Raw genomic sequence first — 15539 nt, forward strand, 5'->3', positions numbered from 1 at the left:
TATAGACAAAATAGGTCAAAAAACCTAATTAGGGCGGTTTGCTGTATTTTCCAAATTAAATTGTTACAATTGTTTATATCTTTCTTGATAATTTAAGGAATTAATTTGTAACACTACACTAGAGCTCTACATTGTGCAATGTATTCTAGATGTTGTCTATTCATTTATATAAAGGTAAATCAATGTATTTTCAATTAAACTGAAGCTGCTGGCTTGGTAACTATGGGGACCGAGAATTTTTTTGTTTATCAGTAAAGCAAAGTTCTTTGTGTAAAATGCCATCAGGGTGCGATACTCTGCAGCGACTGTAGGTGTTTAATAGATGAGAATTGTGTATCTATGAAGAATTCATGTTTTATATTAAGCTCTTTAAGTAATAAATAGTTGACAGGCACAAATCCAACTCATCAAGCAAACCGCTCCTTAAGCACAGTTAACTTAAACATTTAGAGCGTCTGAGCCGTTCGGTTTATATTAGCAGATAGTAAGGAGGAGCGAGTCTGGAATATCACCCGCAAAACAAATACACAAAATAAAGACTTGTTTTCCTGTCTGTTCGTCCCACATCTGTATTAAAATTCTCAAGTATATAAATGGACCTGGGAAACAATATGGAATATCCAGAGGTTTTGTTTAAAGGGAATGTGCATCAGAAAATTACCAATGTAAGTTTTTACATTAAATATTTTTTAACATTTTTTGTTTTACTTTTTGTTACAATATGTATTTTTTATTTTTTTATCGAAAATCCTGCAGTTTTCACCCTGGTTACTGTCAAGACTTTTTCTTCTGTAGAGACCACTTTTCAGCAGTCATCACATTATCACTGCAGGCAGGATTACATGAAAGATAAAGTGTTGTGGGTTAGATTTTTTGGGATTGGAAGGATCTCTTCCCCCAGTCTGAAGAGATCCCAGGTGTAGCTACTGGGATAATTACTGGGAAATAAGTAGAGGCCTTAGGCTGGTTTCACACGGGCGTTGCGGATTGGGGCCGGATGCGTTCAGGGTGTGTTCAGTGAAACTCGCACCATTTTGCAAGCAAATTCAATCAGTTTTGTCTGCAATTGCGTTTAGTTGTTCAGTTTTTTCCGCGCGGGTACAATGCGTTTTGATGCGTTTTTCACGTGCGTGATAAAAAACTGAATGTTTACAAACAACATCTCTTAGCAACCATCAGTGAAAAACGCATCGCACCCGCACTTGCTTGCGGATGCAATGCGTTTTTCACGCAGCCCCATTTACTTCTATGGAGCCGGGGCTGCGTGAAAAACACAGAATATAGAACATGCTGCGATTTTCACGCAACGCAGAACTGATGCGTGAAAAACAATGCTCATGTACACAGGCCCATTGAAATGAATGGGTCAAGATTCAGTGCGGGTGCTATGCGTTAACGTCACGCATTGCACCCGTGCGGAAAACTCACTCGTGTGAAAGGGACCTTAGTCAGAGGTAGAGCATGGCGGCTGTTTGAATGTGAGGCTGTGTGAAGCTTGATCCCCTTACAGACTTAGGGCTCAATCAGACGGCTGTCTGCTGTCTGCAAAAATGTTTTTTTTTGCGGATTAGATGCTGTCCCATTCACTTCTATGGGGCCCTTTTCTTCCATTGCACGGCTCAGCAAAAAAATAAACATGTCCTATACTTGTCAGTGAAAATCAGGACATGGCCCTTTTGAAGTCTATGGATCAGCAAAAAAACGGAATTCAATCAATTTTTTTTGCGGACATGCTGAACTGTTTTTTTGCGGACAGCATACGGCCATCCGTGTGCTATTCGCATTTCCGCTCCGTAGCCCCGCAAAAAAAAATAGAACATGTCCTATTCTTGTCTGTTTTGTGGACAAAAATAGACATTGTTACAATGGATCCTCAAAAAAAACGGATGCCATATGGACGTCATCCACTTTTTTTGCAAATCAGCAATTTGCGGACCGCAAAACACATATGGTCGTGTGAATGTAGCTTTAGGCCTCATGCACACAAGCGTTGTTTTGGTCCGCATGCGATATGCAGTTTTTGCGGCTTGGATGCGGACCCATTAACTTCAATGGGGCAGCAAAAGATCCGGAAGCACTCCGTGTGCTGTCCGCATCCGTTGCTCCGTTCCGTGGTCCGCAAAAAAAATATAACCTGTCCTATCTTGTTCGTTTTGCGGACAAGAATAGGCAGTTATAGTAATGGCTTTCCATTCCGTCCCGCAAATTGCGGAACGCACACGGACGCCATCCATGTTTTGCGGATCCGTGTTGTGTGCATGTAGCCTCAGGCCGCGGATCCGCAAAACATGGATGGTGTCTGTGTGCGTTCCGCAATTTGCGGGACGGCACGGACAGCCTTTACATATAACTGCCTATTCTTGTCCGCAAAGCGCGGACAAGAATAGGCCATGTTATACTTTTTTTGCGGGGCCACGGAACGGAGCAACGGATGCGGACAGGTGTTTGATGTTTTGTTTTATGCTGTATGTGCTGTGGGTTCAGCCAAGTGACGGATAACTTGGACACCCTGTATTGTGTTACCCCGAAGTCTGAGAGTCTGTCATTGTTGACCCCACCGCGAGTACAGGATCCCTACAATATAATAGGAGATGTCACTGCTTTCTATTCCCTCCTTGTACAATGAATTCTAGAAAACTCTCCCATAGAAGTCAATGAACATCTCCTGTCTATGGTCCTTGCGGCTATTCTAAAACATATCGCTATCTGCTGTTAACAGCTCAGGCAAGATGTTTTTCCTTATAATCATGTATAGGAAATGCATTTAAAAAAATCTACAATCCGAAATAAAAAATCAGCTTTTAATTGCTAAAAAAAAATATAGGTGACTTACTGCCTTCAAAGGTGTTTTCTAGGACTACTATATTGATGACCTATCCATGAGACACTTCACTGATCTCGAGTACTGTAGCTCAGCTTCCAGTCATTTGAATAGTGGCATCATCTGCAGTATGAGCGCTTCCTTCCCAACAATCTGCAGCTGCTTGACTCGTGTAAATGCGCCTTCATACAAGCCTAATTGTCCTGCCAGGCAGTTCAGTTCCCATTCAGTTGAGGATAGATCATCAATATCGGAGGTGGGGGGTTCAGCTGAGTGAGAGCCCATTAGATACACACTTTGCATTTAAAAGTAAATGCCAGATAGGATTATAAAGATAACCTTGAAGTTGGCCTTTTGTTCTCATTTCTGCCCTTCCATCAATGCACAGTTCCAACTCATTATACACAAGTGTCACATGTAATGTAGATATTTTCAAGGTCCTCTTACCTATAGGTAGATTGAAGTTGCAAGTTAAGCTACGCAACTGATTTCCAAACGTATTACTGTAAGATAGCATTCACGGTCTTATATTACCATGGGCAAATCTCTGAAACGTTTTTCTGCTTTAAGGGAAACCGTATCCACATTTCAACTTCAAAAAAGCCTTTTTAGGAGCTAGTAGATATTCTCCTATTTTATGTTCTGACTCAGATTTAATGATTTCCCCACAACAGGGACCTTTGGGCAGGCAGTCAGGACCATGTTTAAGAGAACCCTAGTTGGGATTTACTAGGCTAAGCCAACATCATGATAGTAATGAAGACAAATTAGGACCTCATTTACTTTAGACACCCTCTTATCTAAGGCTGGCCATAGACATGAGCTATCTGTCACCTGACCGCTATCTCCTGATCCCCCATACACATGTACCCTTGACGAGAAGGCTTACCTCTCCAAGAACTAAAGCATCGGCAGTTAAAATCCAATAGCTCAACTCTTACCTCCCTTGACATCTGCCATCAATGTACACCATTATATGGTTGGCTGATCAACCAAAATCAGTGGTTTTGGCCAACAGTCATCTGAGGTTAATTGCCTGCTTACTGGACAAGGAGGATCTTGACTCCTAAGACACTTTTTTTTTTACCTTTGCCTAAGCATGGCAGGAAAACCTGGACAGGCTTCCCAAGATTTCTATCCTCGAGCATCACTGTTATTTTCCATATTTCATGCTATAATATCTACGCCAACATCAGGAGGATCAGCAACATATCACAGTGCAATGGAGCAGTCAGTAGGATCTGACCTGGACAGTAAGAGCAACCTCTTACAACTTGGACAGAATCTGAGATCTTTCCAGTTGTCTAATCCTTTCTCAGAATGCCAAGTGCTCTATGGTGCCATACTGTTCTCCTTATGCAAATGCAATAGAAGAATATGAGGAAACTAATAAATGAAGCTCTATGTGTAAACATATCTATATGTATACATATGCTTTTTCCTGTTTTCTTGACTCTGTATATTTTCCAGCTGTTTGGAAGCATGCTGATAGCACATGGCTGGACTTCAAAGTTCTTGAACTAATTATCATGGCTAAGAACCAAACAAGCATGGGATACCGAAATTTATGGGGGTGAAAATCAGTGCAGTCTGGGATTTCCTGCATTATATCTGCTGTATGGATTTGTCAATTTTGACAGTGATTAGCTGTTTTTTAATGAGCCTCTATCAAGTGATAGAGGGATAAAAGTGTTCCTTTTATCCCTCATACACTCTGTACAGGACATAGAACATAGTGAAATGCATCATCTGTTCCTGCACCAGGTCAAGGGTATTCATTTTCTGGGTAACATCAGGAGGATTGCATTGCACCAGATTCACAGTTAGGGCTCTGTATATTACCAGCTGTTAATGTATATGTATGCAGGCTTATGCAGATGTGCATTTAGTATCTGAACAAAAGATATAAAATACTTTCTATCATTTGTTTTTGGTTTTCCAATGTGACCACAACATTTTTGGCCGTCCAAGATGTTTAGCTAAGATGTCCAGAATACAATCAAGAAAGATCCTTCGTCCCCCTAGAATAGGCAGCCACATAGCCAGGTGAGTCCAGGTATGTTCAGGCACGGCATAAAAATTCCACTGTTGATCTTATGGCAAATCTAATACAAATCTGCTGTAAAATATCCTAGCTTTTCCACACAAAAAAGTGCATGCAAGCTCTGAGTTCTGTGCAGAATCATTGCGTTGCATGTGGATGGGATTTTGAAGACCATATCCACTTGCACTGCCCTGTCAATTTCTATGGATTTGCGATGAAGTGACTCAATATACCCTAAAATGATAACATTCTTTCTGCCTGCAGTCACCACTAGAGGGATCACCTATCATATGGATTTATACAGCTTGTGTTGAGTTTAATGGGAACTGTATCCAGTGAGCTCTCCCTAATGGTGGCTGCAGGCAACCTGGATTAAATTGTTTTACTCTATAGCTGTATGAAGGGAGGCAATGGATTTGAACCACTGTAACATATATTATGACATTATTTAGCACAGAATTTTGAACCAATTAAATGAAATCCTATATTTAGCTCCTATGTTCCCTCTAGTGGCAGCTGCAGGTCACCAGAATTTGATAATTTTATCTTTAGGTCTATGCAATGGATTTGGAGTTCTGTATCAGGGAAACAATACTCCAACCATTTTTAAAGATATACTATGAAATCGATCAGCACATAATTTTGGATCTATTTAGATAGTATGTTCTCCCAGTGTTTGCGTGGGTTTCCTCCAGACTCTCCGGTTTCCTTCCACACTCCAAAGACATACTGGTAGGGAACTTAGATTGTGAGCCCTATTGGGGACAAAGGGATGGTAATGTCTGTAAAGCGCTGCGGAATATGTCAGCATTATAAAAGTCAGTGATACAAAGCCGATATTCACTTGGCCGGCAGGAAATAGAAGAACAACCCCTATTGCTAGCGGTTGTTCGCTTTTTACTTTTGTTAGTTAGTGGGTTTGGATTTCCTCGCAGTATGCGGATTCCTGCCAGTACTGAAATAAAAGTAGGTCTTGTAAAATAAGGACTGCCTTTACTGGATCTGATCACTAGAAAAACAAATCTTCAGCAATTAACTTCCATTATATCATATGTTTCAAATTAAATTAATACCACGGGAGAATGGACCACCTACTAATAATTTATCACCCATAACACTGTTCAGCTGGGGCCAAAATCATTTACCGTTACCATGAATAAAATCTCTCTCTTTGCTGCACAACATCTTCCTATGAGTTATTTTCCCATTTATTTTCTTTCTCTTTTTTTTTTATCATTGTGGCCTTTTCCGCACCCATCTAATGTAGACCAGCACATGCTACAGAGTTTTATTGTTTTACTTCTGAGTGTGGCTAGGTCAAGAGTCGGGAACCTGTGGTTTTCCAGCTGTTGTGAAGCAATAAATCCCATGATTATCTGCCAGGGATTCTCTGGCCATTAACTGGCTGGGAATTCTGAGAGCAGGAGCCGGACCACAGCTGACAATCTATAGATACATACCATGTATATCTTGCATAATTAATATTAATTAATATTGAAATATTGTTTCTATGCACTCCAGGCATTCTTTCCATTTTCTTCTCCCTCTTTTTTTTTCTCTCATTTTGTTCTATTGCATTTATTACAATAATTATAGTGACTGTCTCATCAGATATAGATCTAGGAGCCAGGGGTAATTTATCATCCCCAAAATTTGGGCATAAAAAGTCAAAAATGCAAGTGCCCACTTTTTGGTGTTATACACTGTTCTTGCTACATTTGAAAAGTGTGTGGGGAAAGTGGGCCATGGTTAACTTGGTTAAATAGTGTCACTCGATTTATGATGTGACTTGATGTCTCAGCAGACCTACATATAGGGGGTAATTTGTCATCCAATTTGCATCAGAACTGTGGCATAAAATTTAAATATTTTAGCGCCCACTTTTTTATTTTTGAAATAAAAAAATTAATTTGTGACTTTTTGGCGTTTAACTGTTCTTGCAACATTTGAAAAGTGTGTGGAGACATTTTTAACAGGCTGCAAAAAGCTAAATCACAAACTCACTCCGGTAGGGGGTGGTGTAAGTAAATTAAGAGTAGGATTTGTCAACAGAAGTGTTGCGTTAAAAGATCTTCCAAATTTACCAAAATACATGCAGCATTTGATAAATTTGGTGAAGAGTACGCCAATGCAGAGTCAACAAAGGTGGCCATGTATTGCCGCCCTGATTCCCCCCATAGTGTTTGTTTAGCCCTACTACCTTTTATTCAATAGGAGTTTTTCAGCTTCCACAATGGCCACTATGACTAGTGCCAGGAGTTTCAGATTACTGCTTCCCTCCAGTGGCAATATGAGGAAAGCAGTGGTCTGTAATGTCATTTAATGGGCACCATCGTAGTCCAAGCAAACGGAATGGGTGAACATGGCTGGTGATTTCCGTCACCGACCTCAATCTGCCACTTCCTTATAAGGGTCTGGTGGTGGTAGAATGGAGGACAGTTGAGATATCATTACTTCTTTTTGCTCTAAATGCCTTATAGGGGTGTTCCCATCTTAGTAAATGATGGCATACCCACAAGATATTCCTTTCATATGTAATGGATTTTTTCTCATCACTGGGACTTGCACCTATCCCTACAATGCCATGCCCCCAACCCCAAGTGGTCTAAGTTTCCATTGCTCCTATAAAAATGTATGGGAGTTGTGGAAACAGCCTAACACAGCACGCCTGGAGGTTTACATAGCATCCTGTGTACTGTATATGGCATAAATCTCCAAGATCTGAACAACCTTTAGAATTTTTTATTTTTTTTTGGGCTTAGATATTGATGACCTATCCTCAGGACAGGCAATCAATATCAGATCAGTGGGGGTCTGAAATCCGGCAAACCCACACCGATTAGGTGTTTGCGGCAGCAGCCTGTGCCGCAAACTGTACAGAGCTGTAAGCAGAATGGAGCTGTGCTTCCATCTCTGTTCAAAGCAGTAGTTCTAACGCTAGATTGGTGGCTGCCAGATGTCGGACCCCCATCAATATTGATGACCTATCCTAATGATAGGAGATCAGTATCTAAGTCCTGGATATATAGATAGCAAATACCCAATAATCTATTTCATTGTTTGGCTACTTTCAGATTATAATTATGATCATCCTTGTTGTAATGGAAATTGGCACCATGGACTTCTGATTAAGACCGTGGGAGCAGGAGAACATTACTTAGACACAGCAGCAAATCTGAACAAGTAGAGAATGGGGGCTAAGGTAAGGAACAAGCAACCCTGACTACTGAAATGGGGCAAGAGGTGGATTTCCACTTCCTATAATGTTGCCTATTCACAAAGAGAGGCACAATTATTTTTCCTCCAGACTTATCCTTTATGTGAAGCATTTTAAGGTCATACGCTATGTAGTTGAGCTATGGGTTATGCTATAAACAAACAGCCAGCATGCGGCTATATAATATATTTTACAATGCAGTACAGCATAATTTATTTTCCTTATGAAGACACAGCTAAGCCAAAGTTCCTTGCAAAGATTTGGGTCTTAACCTCAAAAAGCCGTAGAAGAATTATATTTCTAATATGGATAAAGGGCTTACTTGGCAAGAACATAACTTTCCTTCAGGAAGAGTTCTAGTTTACTGCTGGGGATGGTACCTTCTGAATGAAGCTATGTAAAGGGACACAGTGCTTAAACCTATCATTAAGAATAAATGAAAGAACGAGATTATGTTGCTAAAGAAACCCGCGGTACAAACCACAATAATCAGGCATTACTTATGCATCACTAAGATTTATGCAAACAGAATTTTTCATGCGGATCTAAGCAAATGGTGTTCTGATATGATTTGCTCTTTTTAATTAGATAATTATAATAATAATGTAAATGACCAATCTCACTGTATAAAAAATGTGCCCATGTTAATTAAAAGTAGTATTATTGCCTGCACACGCCACTAGAGTGTGCCTAGAACCATATTTGTATATATTGCACTCAATAATAAAGCAGTATGCAGTAAACTTACCAGCTCCCCCTAGAGGTGGCTAAAGACAGTCAGAATATTATAATTTAGACTCATGGAGATATTGGGTATAAAGAAAATTTGGACTTGTGTATCAGAACAGCTGAGTTCTGACCATGTGTCGGCAGATAAGAACCATTTGGCCCATCTAGTCTGCCCAATATACTGAATACTATGAATAGCCCTTGGCCCTATCTTATATGAAGGATGGCCTTATGCCTATCCCATGCATGCTTAAACTCCTCCACTGTATTTTCAGCTACCACTTCTGCAGGAAGGCTATTCCATGCATCCACTACTCTCTCAGTAAAGTAATACTTCCTGATATTACTTTTAAACCTTTGCCCCTCTAATTTAAAACTATGTCCTCTTGTGGTAGTTTTTCTTCTTTTAAATATTCTCTCCTCTTTTACCTTGTTAAAACCCTTTATGTATTTAAAGGTTTCTATCATATCCCCTCTGTCTCGTCTTTCTTCCAAGCTATACATGTTAAGGTCCTTTAATCTTTCCTGGTTAGTTTTATCCTGCAATCCATGTACCAGTTTAGTAGCTCTTCTCTGAATTCTCTCCAAAGTATCGATATCCTTCTGGAGATATGGTCTCCAGTACTGCGCACAATACTCCAAATGAGGTCTCACTAGTGCTCTGTAGAGCGGCATGAGCACCTCCCTCTTTCTACTGGTAATGCCTCTCCCTATACACCCAAGCATTCTGCTAGCATTTCCTGCTGCTCTATGCCATTGTCTGCCTACCTTTAAGTCTTCTGAAATAATGACCCCTAAATCCCTTTCCTCAGATACTGAGGTTAGGACTGTATCACTGATTTTATATTCTGCTCTTGGGTTTTTACGCCCCAGGTGCATTATCTTGCACTTATTAACATTCAATTTTAGTTGCCAGATTTTTGACCATTCCTCTAGTTTTCCTAAATCCTTTTCCATTCGATGTATCCCTCCAGGAACATCAACCCTGTTACAAATCTTTGTGTCATCAGCAAAAATACACACCTTACCATCGAGGCCTTCTGCAATTTCGCTGATAAAGATATTAAACAATATGGGTCCCAGAACAGATCCCTGAGGTACCCCACTGGTAACAAGACCATGGTTTGAATATACTCCATTGACTACAACCCTCTGTTGCCTGTCCCTCAGCCACTGCCTAATCCATTCAACAATATTGGAGTCCACGCACAAAGACTGCAATTTATTGATAAGCATTCTATGTGGGACAGTATCAAAAGCCTTACTAAAGTCTAGATAAGCGATGTCTACTGCACCTCCGCCATCTATTATTTTAGTCACCCAATCAAAAAAATCTATAAGATTAGTTTGACATGATCTCCCTGAAGTAAACTCATGCTGATTTTCATCTTTCAATCCATGGGATTTTAGATGTTTCACAATACTCTCCTTAAGTATGGTTTCTGTTAATTTCCCCACTATTGAGGTCAGGCTTACTGGCCTATAGTTGCCTGATTCCTCCCTACTACCTTTCTTGTGAATGGGCACAACATTTGCTAATTTCCAATCTTCTGGGACGACTCCTGTTACCAGTAATTGCCTAAATAAATCTGTTAATGGTTTTGCTAGTTCGCTCTTTAAATAGCTTTGGGTGTATCCCATCAGGCCCCTGTGACTTATTTGTATTAATTTTTGACAGCTGACTTAGAACCTTTTCCTCTGTAAAGACACATGCATCAAAAGATTGATTAGTCTTCCTTCCTTTACCCTTATGCCTCCTGTCTTCTGTTCTGGGCTGTGGTCACATGACCATGTCCAAGCAGCTCATTCTTTTTTCCTATGATGTTATGTCCATGGGTGTTTCAAAGCAGCAATGGGGGCTGTGATAGGGGAGTGTCTATATAACTGGCTGGGTGGGAGGAGCTATAAACAGGAGCGGTGCTGGAGCTGTTGCAGAGAAAGAAGGACATCATGGGATTCGTTGGATACAGGAAGAGGAAGTGTTACATATAGGATGTAAAGAAACAAGAGTGGTGAAAATGGGTCAGGAGAGTGCGAAGGTAAGCAACGGTATCAGTATATCTGTTAAACACTATAGTAATCCTGAAAAACTCTACTGCCCACAATGGAGACATCAACTATGTTCTCCTACTATCATAAACCAATTCCACCTGGATTGATAAACAGGGCAATGACACCCCATTCTCCCCATAGAATTGCCCATCAACAAGATAAAAATTCAAATAAAAACATAACATATTTTCATATATATATATATCTTTATTATGCACAAAAGTAGAAGGTGACACAACAAAATATCTCATTTGTACAAAATATAAACAGTAATGAAACAATTGACAATCGTGCTGGGATAATGAGAACTGCGTCCTCTCTATTCAGGCCAGTGGCATTCATAGTGACATGGCAAGAACTGTAAATTAGGATTTGTTAGAATGGACAGACATTAACTGAAATACCAGATCACCATATAGTTCCTGGTTTACGGCAAACCAAAATTCCCTCTGATAGGCATCACATGTAACTTCAAGGGCAGCCCTTAACACACCTTTATAAATGAGGTAGATTGCATATATCATTCTAACAGATTGAGACTAGGATAAAAGTGAATTGGGAACTTTAATTTTATGTACAGGATAAAAAAAAAACATGGCTGCTTTCTTCCAGTTACAGTGCCTTACCTTTCGACAGGTTAGGTGTAGCATTGCAGCTTTATCCCTATTCACATTAGTGGAGTTATGCTGCAAAACCAGACAAAACCCATGGGCAGTTATGGCGCTCTTTCTGGAAAATAGCACAAAGGTTTTCCATATTTATCCTGTACAAACCCTTAAAGTAGGGTCCAGTAAAATGATAAGCACGAGACGAAGGCAAAAGTAACAGTCAAAGGAAGTAACAAAGGTAAAGAATTATTTCACAAGCCCTTATTTCCTTAACATGCATTTTACATCAACTGTAACCTTTATGTCATAAGGAGAAACTGTGAAAAATACAAGTCTGAACAGAATCCTTTATTCAGCTGTAATGAGAATACAGAATGCAGTACAGAGCACACTTTGCTGGTACTATAATACGCTTCGGTTTATCCGCACAGGAATCCACGTGGAAAAAACGCACATATTCCGTAATGTGCATGACAACTACTGCTGCAAACAGCAACCTATGAAGATATTGGGTGCTGTCACGTGCCATAGCAACGCACTGAATGGTGTGCAACATTGTAACCGCAACATTGTAACTGCAGTTCATCAACCAAGAAATATTGCAAATGAATGCAACTTTTGTGTTACCTGACACCTGAACTCCCCTGAAATGGATATTGACAATGTTGCATGAGGGTAGTGCGACACTATAGTCTTCGAAGGGGAGAAGAAAGCTGCAGGGTTTAAAGCGGGTTGCTTCCCAGCAGTAGTTGTCATGATGTTCCAAATACTTTGCAGCTTCCATTTGTAATACTGCCTTAGAGCAGTGTTTCCCAACCAGTGTTTTTGTGCCTCAAGCTGTTACAAACAGCTGGAGGCACACTGGTTGGGAAACGCTGCCTTAGAGGACAGAAAACATCCGGTGTCAGGAAGGGGGGACAGCCAATAGCAGGCTCCGCCGCGGGTGTTGTTTCCATCGCGGCCTGCTATTGGCTAACACCTCCCCCATGCCGGATGTTTTCATCCACGCGACGGCGATATGAAGCGTCACGGGTGCCAGGGAGTGAGGTAAGTGCAACCTCTGTGAGGGGCCGGGACGTATGGGGAGGCATTTTAGGGGTTGGATAACACCTTTAATTTCCACTCATTGTACAAAATAGGCCCCAGAATGTTAAAAAGTTGTGGAGAATACTGCCCTAAAGATAACAGGTAAACTGTACGAGATGTATATGGAAGTGGTGAATATATTGCTTTGATTTTCATGACGGCAGATGCCTTCCATGGAGAAATACACAGTAAATGCCAATAAAAGGGAAGTGACTTCAAATATATATTTGGATAAAATATGTATGGCTTCTTACAGTATCTGTAAATATACATTTGTAGATATATATCTTATCATTAAAGTAAATTACTGATAGTACAAATTCTTCTCTCTCAAAAATATACATTTAAAGTGTGTACAAATTGTATCCAGCCCAAACTTGGACGCTTGACATTAACCAAGTATCCAATCAATGAGATGGAGTGTGTTTAGGGTAAAGGGATTTACAATGGGCGGTGTTATTAAAATTCACAGTAATTGGAATAATACAAAAAAAAAAAAAACAACAACACATTTTATAGAGTAAATTTATCATAAAACATTTAAATATAAACTCTTTATATACTGTAGTAAAATATAGCTATAGGAATAGTAGAGTCCTTGTCTTCTTTGAAGACATTATAAAGTGTTACTGTATTTTTTTATATAGACTATGCTTTAAAAATACATTCAGCTTTAGGTTTGGCAAAGCGTTTGATTGTCCAAAACACAGGTAGCTTATATGGGTCTTTATGCTGCCTCTAGTGGCAACAATAAGTATTTTTTTTATCTTTTTTCTTTTAGTAATGTATCGCACAAGCTGAGAGAGGAAAACTTTACAGCAGTGGTTTTTAACAGTAGGAATGACCTAATGGACGTCAAAGTAAATTTAACCCACAACATAGGATGGATTGAAAATGACCCTTTAATTTTGGGTCTCTCTGAGAATTCTTAAGGAGATATATTACATTAGATACAACCACTGAACTCTGTACTATGGCAGCATGGTGGACAGCAAAATGGTGCTAACCTTGCTGCTTTTTAAGGCCTTTGTAAGCAAATAACATGATCTTTAGCTGCTGCTAACATTAATGGTAATCTATACTTTAAAGGGTTTGATCTAGATTTTGATATTGATGTCATCAATATCAGATTGGTGGGGGTCCAACTTCTGGCACCCCAATCGATAAGTTGTTTGAAGAGTCTTCGGCACTCTGGTGACTGACATCATGTTTATCGGTGACGTGGCCTAAGCACCGGTCAGTCCCACTCAAGTGAATGAGCCTGAGCTGCAATACCAAGCACAGCACACTGTCCATTCTAAGGAGGCCACGGCACTCACAGGAGTTCCTGGTGTTGGGATCTGATGATAGGTCATCAATATCAAAATCTCGGAAAACCTCTTTAAAGTGAGATTAAAAAAGCCTTGTCTCTCTTGAATGTATCTGGTAACTCTACAGAAAGCAATGTGGAGATGTAGGCAAGTTGCTAGTCAGGGTACAGGCATATCAGTAGAGAATGTACCCAAGGTAGACTAGGTTGTTTAAAACTGGAAATTGCTAAAAGTATTAACTTGTCCAAAAATGTGAAAACTTCAACTTGAGAAGTTTTGCGAAATATAATTCCTTACCAGCTTAAAACTGTCTTTCTGTGAGTTAGACAGATACTTCAAGGAGAAAAGTGCAGCTAATCCATAATGGTCTTTAAAGGGGTTATTCAAGTTTAAAAAAAATCATGGTAAAAAGTATTAAAATAATTTAAAAAAAAAACTATACTCGTCAACCCCTTCTGATCAATCTTCACCACTATGATCTTCTGCTGCTGCAGCCACTATATCATATTTTTGGCTGCATCGATAATGTCCCCTATACCACATGTGACCAATGCAGCCAATCAATGGCCTCAGCACAGGACCACTGAGGCAGGTGATTGGCTGAAGCAATATATGCTGCAGTCATGTAAACACAGCCTGCCCAGGAGAATGGGAGTGGCAGAACAGGACCGGAGAGGGTTCGGAATGGTATCATTTTTTTTTTTTAATACTTTCTCTACCTTTTATAATTGATTTTCTTTAAAGGGGTTGTCTGGGTTCAGAGCTTAACCCAGACATACCTAAATTGTCACCCAGGCAGCCCCCCTAATATGATGCTCTTCTTTGCCCTGAGCTGAATCGAGCAGGGAAAAGGCTTTTTTTGGAGATCCGGTGATGTACTGGGCTCTCCATAGGGACTGATAGGCGGAGGCTTCCACCCAGGAGTTAGCATGGTGATGTCATCGACACTAATGGGTGAGCTTTAGCGCTGCCCTAGCATGTAAAAGGGCTAGGGTAACGCTAAAGCCCGCCCATCAGAGCCAGTGATGTCACCGAATACACTACTGGGCAGAAGCCTCCACCTAGCAGTGTAAAATACAGTGCAGGGCAAGGGAGAGCATCGGAGCATGAAATGCTCCAATGCTCATATCACAGGGCCTGCCTGGGTGAATATGTGGGAATGTCTGGGGTCAGCTCTGAACCAGGACAGCCCCTTTAACCTGGACAACCCCTTCAAAAATATAAGCAGGTTGTATGACATTTGAAGAACATGGCTGCTGTCCTCCAGAAACAACACCACTCTTGTCCACTGGTTGTGTCTGGTATTGCAGTTCAGGCACATTTACTTCAGTGGGGATGAGCTGCACTACCAGATATGACCAATGGACAATAGTGCTGTTTCTGAAAGAAATTAGGTGTTTTAATCTCATACAACCCTTTTAAGATAAGCCATAATGTTCTTTCAGGTCTTTCCATAAGGTTCTCTATATAAGGTTGCACTATACTTTATATGAAGCAATTTTTGGAGAATATAGGTCAGTTGTACATGTTCAGAATACCCTTTCCTGTGATTGTCTCATCTATACATCTAAACTTTGCTCCTATCAGTCCTTGACGTTATGACTGTGTTGGATGAACTTGCAGCTTGCCTCAGGTCATTGACAAGGCAGAAACTACTCATGACAAACCCCAG

This window comes from Bufo gargarizans, chromosome 7, assembly GCF_014858855.1.
Source record: "Bufo gargarizans isolate SCDJY-AF-19 chromosome 7, ASM1485885v1, whole genome shotgun sequence".
Classification (NCBI taxonomy): domain Eukaryota; kingdom Metazoa; phylum Chordata; class Amphibia; order Anura; family Bufonidae; genus Bufo; species Bufo gargarizans.